Consider the following 8,052-nt stretch of genomic DNA (forward strand, 5'->3'; position numbering starts at 1 on the left):
TAAGTCTATCATAGTTGTGTCAGTTACTCCTTAATGTATGAGGTCTCCTTCTTCCAACTCATTCTTCACATTGCTGTCAGAACGATCTATATCAAATGTATCTCCCCTTTTAAATCCTTCAATGGCTCTCCACTGCCCTCAGGATAAAATTCATATTTCATATCAGGGCTCCTGTCTTCCTCTCTACTTTCATCTTCTCTCGGGATTCTATAAATGTTCACTAGTCATAATAACATCCCAGGAACTTACCCGCAGCTTTGTTCTTTTACCAATTCTCTTTCCTCACCCTTCAAAATTCCTGAAAGTATTTCTCTGACCTTTTTCTGTTTTAGTTTCATTTCTTCACATTCTCATGGATATCTTGTACTTATCTTGATCATGCAGTTTACCTTATTGCACCATATTTATTACTTATTTCATTTCATAGAAAATCAATGTCGTAAGTGCAGGAAGCTTTTCTTTTTTTTAGATCCTTGATGTGAGAAATAATGTAGGAAGCACGGTAGGTGCTGGGTAAACATTTGCCAAATGAATGGAAAAACAAGAACAAAAACAAAAACAAAAAAACAAAAACAACAGCACCAACAACCAAAAAACAAAAATGGGCAGTGCCAAACACAGAAATTGGGATAATTTCTTAGAAAAGACAAATACTTGACTAGATTAAATTTACCAACCCCTAGGTTGTTGTTTGGAGATTTAGATAGTGAATACAGTATTCCCTTTGTAGAGAGGACTTAGAAAAATGTCAGGAGAAAAATCAGTGAGAGTTCTCATACTGTCTCTATGTCCAAAGTTAGAGAGGGGCTATGAGTTAGTCAAGGTTATATTTTTGTAGGAGAAAAAGATAACTCTGTAGTGAAGTTGTCTGCCAGTATTTCCTTTCAGCAAGACATAGATCAAGTTTTCCTATTTCTTCTTCTTCCCCACGGCACTGGCTGGCCCACCCCTGAGACTGAACCACATACCAGGTGGCCCTGCTCCTATGAGGAGATAAGCACAGCTTTGCAGGGACAGATGATTCATTTTCTCAAACTTCACCCATTTGTACATTGAGGATAATAGTACAGCCTGCCTCATAGAGATGTTGGGAGGATTAAGGAGTTCAGAGAGATAATAAACATAAAAGAGCATTGAGCAGCTGTTTCAGGATTCAGTCTGAAAAGCAGAGGGAGATGCTCTGTAAATGCTCCTCTCATTCACCTAGCCTTCATCTCCAGCCCACACTCCGAACACGCAGATTCTAAAGGGCAAATGGAAAAAGTGGGGTGCAAGTACTGGGAGCTTTTTCAGGCCTATACTATGGTATCAAGATCAATTTTTGTAGGTTACCCATGTCGCTGGCATTTTCTCAGCACCAACAGCACTAACCCCACAGACATGTGAGCCAGATAAAAAGCCCCTGATGCACCTCTGAAGAAATGTTTATTAGACTGGGAAGCCATGATAACCCCCATAGCAAAGGACATGAAAGCTGCCCCACATTTGATGATCTAAGTTGGGATTATCCATTTTGTGTACTTTTAGGGGCATGTTTTAGAAATCAAACTGCCTTGTACAAAATAGACACTGGAAAAATAACCACTAAATCAATTTAAATAAAATTGAATGGAAGTCCTGTCTTTTCATTCAAATATCCAGACTTTGTGGCTCTTGTTTTTCAAACAATATGGGTAGGTATATGTTTGGGGGCTGCTTGTTAATGTCCATACTATTGTATTGTGGTAATCAATGGCAGCAAACATAATGGACATTTAACTAAAAATCAGCAACAACAGCAAAGAAAATATGTATTAAAATTGTAAAAGCGTTTTGGGAAAGCTGAATTTTAACCATCTGCTAAGTAGTTAGAAATGTTCTGTAGCTATGATAAATATGAAATATCTTTATCTGTATGTGAAGACTAATGGATAGAACAAGAATTCCAATGAGATCTCAGGAAATTACAAACATAATTCATGAAATAAGAAATTTTAATTTTTTGATGAAGATTTGTGTTTTTTCCTTTAAATAAATTCATTAATTTACTCATACTTTTTTTGAAAATAGAAAAGATAGGACCTGACACAACAATGGAACTCTTATGACCTACATTTTAGCTAGGGAAGCTTTCACTTTTTTGTGAATAAAAAAAAATTGCTCAATATTTCTGATCATATATTAGGATATCTAGCATTTTCCCTTTGAGACACAAGTCTTACAAAACTCATACTTTAATTATTTAGATGCAAATTAAGTAAAATTTGCAATATTTCAGTCCTATACTTGGGGTAGTGCATTTGTACTATGGCTAAGGATTTTCTCAATAAATCCTTATTCATACAACTGGTAGTCTTGGGGTTAGCAAAGCAGCTCACCTTATCTATGGATTAACTGAAAATATATCAGTGTCATTTCAAAAGCTGAAAAACTAATAGTTAATTTGGATCCATTGAATTTCGTGCTACACTCTGATTTGTTCCATTCAGGATTCTGTAATCCTGGCTTGGATAGTATTTAACTGTATTCTTATTTTACTGATTATCTTGCTTTAAGGAATTTTAAAAACACATTCACATTTATGTAACTTTGTGAAGTTTTACACTTTTTTCCCCTTTTCCCAATACTGTAACATTGAATCTCTTTACTTTTCATTTGTTTCCAATGGACTTACTTTACTATTTCTATAAATTAGTGTATCTCCTAATTTCGTATAACTTGTTTTGAAATTTCTAGTCAGTTTGGACCCATCAAGTGGCCCATTTCCAGTAATTTTGATATCTTGATTTAAAAACAAAGTGACCCACGCTTTGTATTTTCTAAGAGCAAGTGCATACTTTGTTTGCATAATTCTACCTTTGATTTACAATACTTTGTTTTTAGTAATTTAACTCCCTCTTTCTCTGCAATTCTGCATCGTCTAAAGGCTAAATGGATACAATTTTGTAGCAACTTCTCAAATGTGTTTCTAATCAGAATGCCACAGCACCTTTCCATTAGACAGATGTTTCTAATGTTATGTTCTTTACTGGAAAGCTCATTATTTTGCATTTACCTATAGTGAACTATATTTGCCACATATTAGCACAGACACTTAGATGTTTTCAATCTTGATATTTCCTTTACAATATCTTTCTTTGCTTTTCTAGTCATTTAAAAATTATCTACAAACAAGCAGGGTAAAGGTGAGGTGAATCCTATCTGGTCTAGTTTATATGTTTTGCAAAGAAAGATGAATTCTGAAGAAATGTAATAGAAGGAAAAGAAATAATGATGGAGCTGAATCGATATCTTAGCTCTTTGGCTTTCCCACAGCACCACCGTTTTACTGCATATCATGATAATAACAGCAGTAAAACAGAACGTATGAGAGGAGCTAACAGTTGCATATAGTGACCTTCCCACTAAACATGTGATGATCCCCTCATTGTCTCAAAATTACAGGGGAAGTATATTTATACATTTCAGTGAATTGGCTCAAAAACTTCAATATGACTTTAAATTATGTTAATGGGGTAACATGAAGGAGATTACTACATCAAATAACCAAATGAATCACATCAAGTAACATCTTGAAAAGTTAAGAAAAACTGAAGAAAAAGGATGTGGTAAGTTAGTGAGTTTTTAGTTGCAAGTTTTACTTTATTCCAATTAATTGGTAAATACAATTATAGAAATCTATCTAAGGAGTATTACGATCTTGGGGATTTGTAGTTATTGGATGCTATTATAGCCAGGGAATCCAGAGTGACCACCGCCTTCCATGTCAATAATCTTTCCTAGATGAATTACTACCACAAGCCACACTAGTGGAATAAGTGTCAAGGTGACTTTTTCAGCTAATATATTAATAAAGAGTTTCCACTAAACTTGGATTAGGGAGTGTTTCTTGTGCCTAAAGATTTAAGTGAAGACTCCAAGTAAAGACATTCTCTTGACTCCATATTCTGAATTTTAGAGCCAATCTCTGGAAGCAGAGAAAGAGTGAGGGGAAAAGCAAAATCTTTGTATCTAATAAGCCATCCACCTCCATGGAGTGGATGAGAAAGCTTGCCTGTTTGGCCCCCAGTAGCAACTTAGAAGTGGTCCTTCTAAGTACCACTTACCACATGGAGGTGAGAAAATGGGAATTTTCAAGAGAGATAAAGAAAACTACATCAAGCATATCTTTGGGTATTTTAAAGCATGGTGATTCCATATGGCCCATTGATGTTCTGGTAATCTAACAAAATATAAAACTCAATTTTTTCCTCCCAGGAGAACGCTAAGAAGATGGGCAGAAATCAAAGCTTCCTGGTGTGAGGTTGTGGTAGAAGATTCCTGGTTGATCAATGTATAGAAGATGAAATGGATTCCAGTTGTGGGAAAGAAGAAGTAATGCAGTCAAAAGTCCTGAATTGTCTTGAATTATATGTAGAAGCTAGCCAGATAGTAAAAGTGGGGAGGGGAAATTTCAGAGCAAAGGGACAGATTGTCAAAAATTATAGTTTTGTGTTGTTTTATTTTACTGTGGAACTATAAGCTGTTTGATTTGGTTGGATCATATAGTAGAACAATTATGTAACAACCGTTCACTGGGATGTCCAAAAGGCATCCTCTCAGACTTGTTTTAGATCCTTTATGATTAGAGAATATAACTCTTTTAAGATTCCTTGAGTTTTCAACAACTTTACTCTGCTACTTTTGTGAGGCATGCATTTTTATCCTGGGTGTAATTTTGGATAAAATATTGCATTTTTTTCTGTCTTAGACCAAGTGTATATAAATAGGGAAAATACAATACTTTATTCATAGGCTTGTTGGAGCATATATGAGATTATGTCTTAAAGTGTGCTCTGTAACCTGGAAAAGGCAATACGAAAGTTACTTATTAAACTGATGAAATTTCTGCCATGTCTTCTATTTTGTGCTGTATAGAAAATTTAAATCTTTAAAACATGATATTCAATAAATGTAAACCATTTATATCACTCACTATATACAACTATTTTTTTCAAATGATTCAACTCAATAAAAGTGATTATCTTTAAGAAAAGTCTTAAAGCACAGATGCCAACTATATGGCATATGTGACTTAATTCCCTACTTGTGCTCTCAAAGACAACATCACTAATTGATAACAACACTTTTCCTCCTTGTCTGGATGGAGCCTCAAAATTCTTCTCAAAATTCTAACCAGCCAAAACCAATAGGGAAGAGTTGGCTCTTGAAATCTATTATTATTTCCCTTAGCCAAATGAAATTTTGATGGGATTATAGCCAGAAGAGGGAAGAGGGTATTTGTCTTCCCTGCAAGCCATCATTGTAAACAACTTTGCTATTCAGTAAAGGAAAAAAAGTATTGTGAGGTGTTTTCTTAGCAATGCAACAAGATACACACTTTTTCAAAAATGGGTTTTTTTTTAAAAAATCTGATTATTGATTGGTTAATTTCCTTCAAAATTCAACATGGTTTCATATCAATTGTGTTAGTTTTAAAGTGATGACTATGAAATGAATAGGTTTGTGCCAAATAATAAATATAAATTCTAGTAAAAATATCCCTAAGCAGATCAGAACAATTTTGTGAATGAAGTCTAAACTATAGGCAGATACATTAACATGCTATAACCATGAACACACACACACACACACACACACACACACACACATACACTTACCGAGTCATTGTCAGATACTATTTTCATGCATCATTTTGATGCTGCTTAATGCAGGATATATTGAAGAGCTATTATCTGGTCTTTTCAAAAGTACCCAGTAAATAACGTTGTGCCCAATTTCACTTTTTTAAGGATAAAAAACTGGGGACTTTGAAACATATAGTGGTTGTCTTTTGAGTGTGTAGTTATATAAACAAAAATCCTTTTTAAATTGGTCAGTACTTGTTAACTGATATACCCAGACGGATGAGCAGTGCCAGGGAAATAAGACACAGCACAAGGAAGAAAGGTGTTTGCTTCCTGCAGAGGTTTTGCTACGGAGGAGCTAACAATAAGGATAAGACCTAAATGGATATTTTTACTCATTCTAACTTGGAGCTTACCCTCCAGTGGACCAGCACAAATGTGCCCAGTGAGCCACAAGATACTCCGTCAGTCCCTCTGTCCACTGAGACCTGGGATTGTGGGATTTTTTTTTTCTCTCTTCATCAGGAAGGTTAATCTCATTTTGCTCTGCCTCCTGAAGAATCATTACTTTTGCTGATCCAGGTGACAGAATTATGGCACTAATGTATAAGGAAATGGATTGTTTTAAGATCAACATTAAAAAAATTCTACTTACTGCCACCTTGTGTGTGAATGTAAGTTTTCCAAGAAGCTATATTTGTATGACTGTGTGGGTGAAAAGGGCTGCTCTGTCTGCATTTCAACCAATATATGATATAACACTGGATTCAGATACATTCTATAATGAAGGGCACATTTGAGATTTCTCTTCATCTGTGGCCCAATAAGTGGATACACTTGCTCCAGTGACCTAATTCTTTCAGTTTTATTCATTTAATATATGCAGGCCAGAGAGCTAGAGACCCAGCCCAGCAAGATGCCAGTTTTTCTTGGACTAGATGATAGGAGCAAGACAGAGGACTGATAACCCTGCACACTCAGACGTCCTGGGGGGAGATGTCAGATCAGATCAGATCGAAAAGGCAACCTGATAGAAATAGAAGAGAAAAATATTCTTATTCTAATCTCTGTCAAGCATTCATCAGTTCTTTCAATTCTTTGTAGCCAGTATACTGATGAAAGTCACATGTAGCCATTTATTTCTTTAAAGTATGCAACTCCAGCCTGGGTGACAGAGTGAGACTCTGTCTCAAAAAAAAAAAAAAAAAAAAAAAAAAAAGAATGAGTAGGGTTGGGCTTTTGAAGAAATTTTACAGAGACATTATTCCACGATTTGGGGATGTAAATTTAACTCTAGTCAGTCATTTCCCCATGGTAACAAAAGAGGAAGTAGTAGGGACATTGTAAGTTAAACATTTGAGCATAAGAATTGGACAGAGAAACTTAATCAAGTCCTATCTCTTGTACTCACTAGTTACGTAGTTCTAAATTCTTGGTCTAGCAAAAGTCACTAGCACCATTGGAAAAGAAAGTGAGACAATGCTTGCAATGTGTTATGTTTCTGTATGAATACATTTTCTGCAACTATCTTACAAATAATACATTTAGAACATTTATCTTTTAAGCATTCAATCAACCAAACACACTCTCAACACCCTTCCCCACCTCCCCCCTCCACAAACATATTGAGTGTCTACTATGATCCATGCACAGGACCATAAAAATTGAAAAAAAAATTATCACATTCTCAGACATCTAAACTTAAATGTCTTCACTTACTTATCAAGACTTTTACAATGCCAGCAGCTTGCCTTCAATGGATAAAGGGTAATGCATATAACAATGGCACAAGGCATTGACACGACGACAATTAGGCAACCTAAAGCTTCTCAACAAACAACCAGCAGAGAGTCTAGTGTTCAAGGAGAAAGTAAGTTTTCTAGGTGTCAGCTTCTTGAGGCTGTTGCTCCAAAGGAGGTCATTGCCCAGAGTAATGAGAACAGTTGGGAATCTCTCCCATTCTCTATTGCCTGAAGGTCAACAGCCATCTGGTCTAACCCATGCTGGCTTTCCAATTGAGAGTGAAAACAGATTTTCTATCATGTCCAAGAACAAAGGGCATGGCTGAATCGTGGAAAATGTAGATGACACAGTTGCCTTCATCCATACAGAATGTGTATCTCAATTTTCTGAAAATGCATTCTTGGGCAAAGTATCCTATGATTAAAACGCACAAGTAAAGGGACATCAGAAAGAAGGGAAAGATGAGCTATGCACTGGAATCCTCTTGGAATGTTAAGGTGATTACAAAAATGAGAAGATCTTCATCGGGTAATAAATCAAAGTGCTATCTTTCAAACATAGAGAATAAATTCACCAGTCAATGAGTGTCCTACCCTTTGCAAATCATAAAACAGAAGTTATACCCTTTAGTACTGTGTACTCTGAACCTTTTCTCTGCATTTTCCTAAAAGAAAGCTGACATCCTGATCAGGGCACTGACCAA

The 8,052-nt window shown here is 35.7% G+C and overlaps 1 long non-coding RNA gene across 1 annotated transcript in view; it reads left to right on the forward strand.

Annotated features, from left to right (window-relative positions):
* LOC114680264 (uncharacterized) overlaps positions 1-4,883 on the forward strand; it is a 44,004-nt gene extending 39,121 nt beyond the window's left edge. Inside the window, exon 4 of the long non-coding RNA XR_013396906.1 lies at positions 4,237-4,883. This is a non-coding gene — a long non-coding RNA (uncharacterized LOC114680264). The remainder of the gene's footprint in view (positions 1-4,236) is intronic.
* Positions 4,884-8,052: the final 3,169 nt, after the last annotated feature.

Source organism: Macaca mulatta, chromosome 8 (genome assembly GCF_049350105.2).
Source record: "Macaca mulatta isolate MMU2019108-1 chromosome 8, T2T-MMU8v2.0, whole genome shotgun sequence".
Classification (NCBI taxonomy): domain Eukaryota; kingdom Metazoa; phylum Chordata; class Mammalia; order Primates; family Cercopithecidae; genus Macaca; species Macaca mulatta.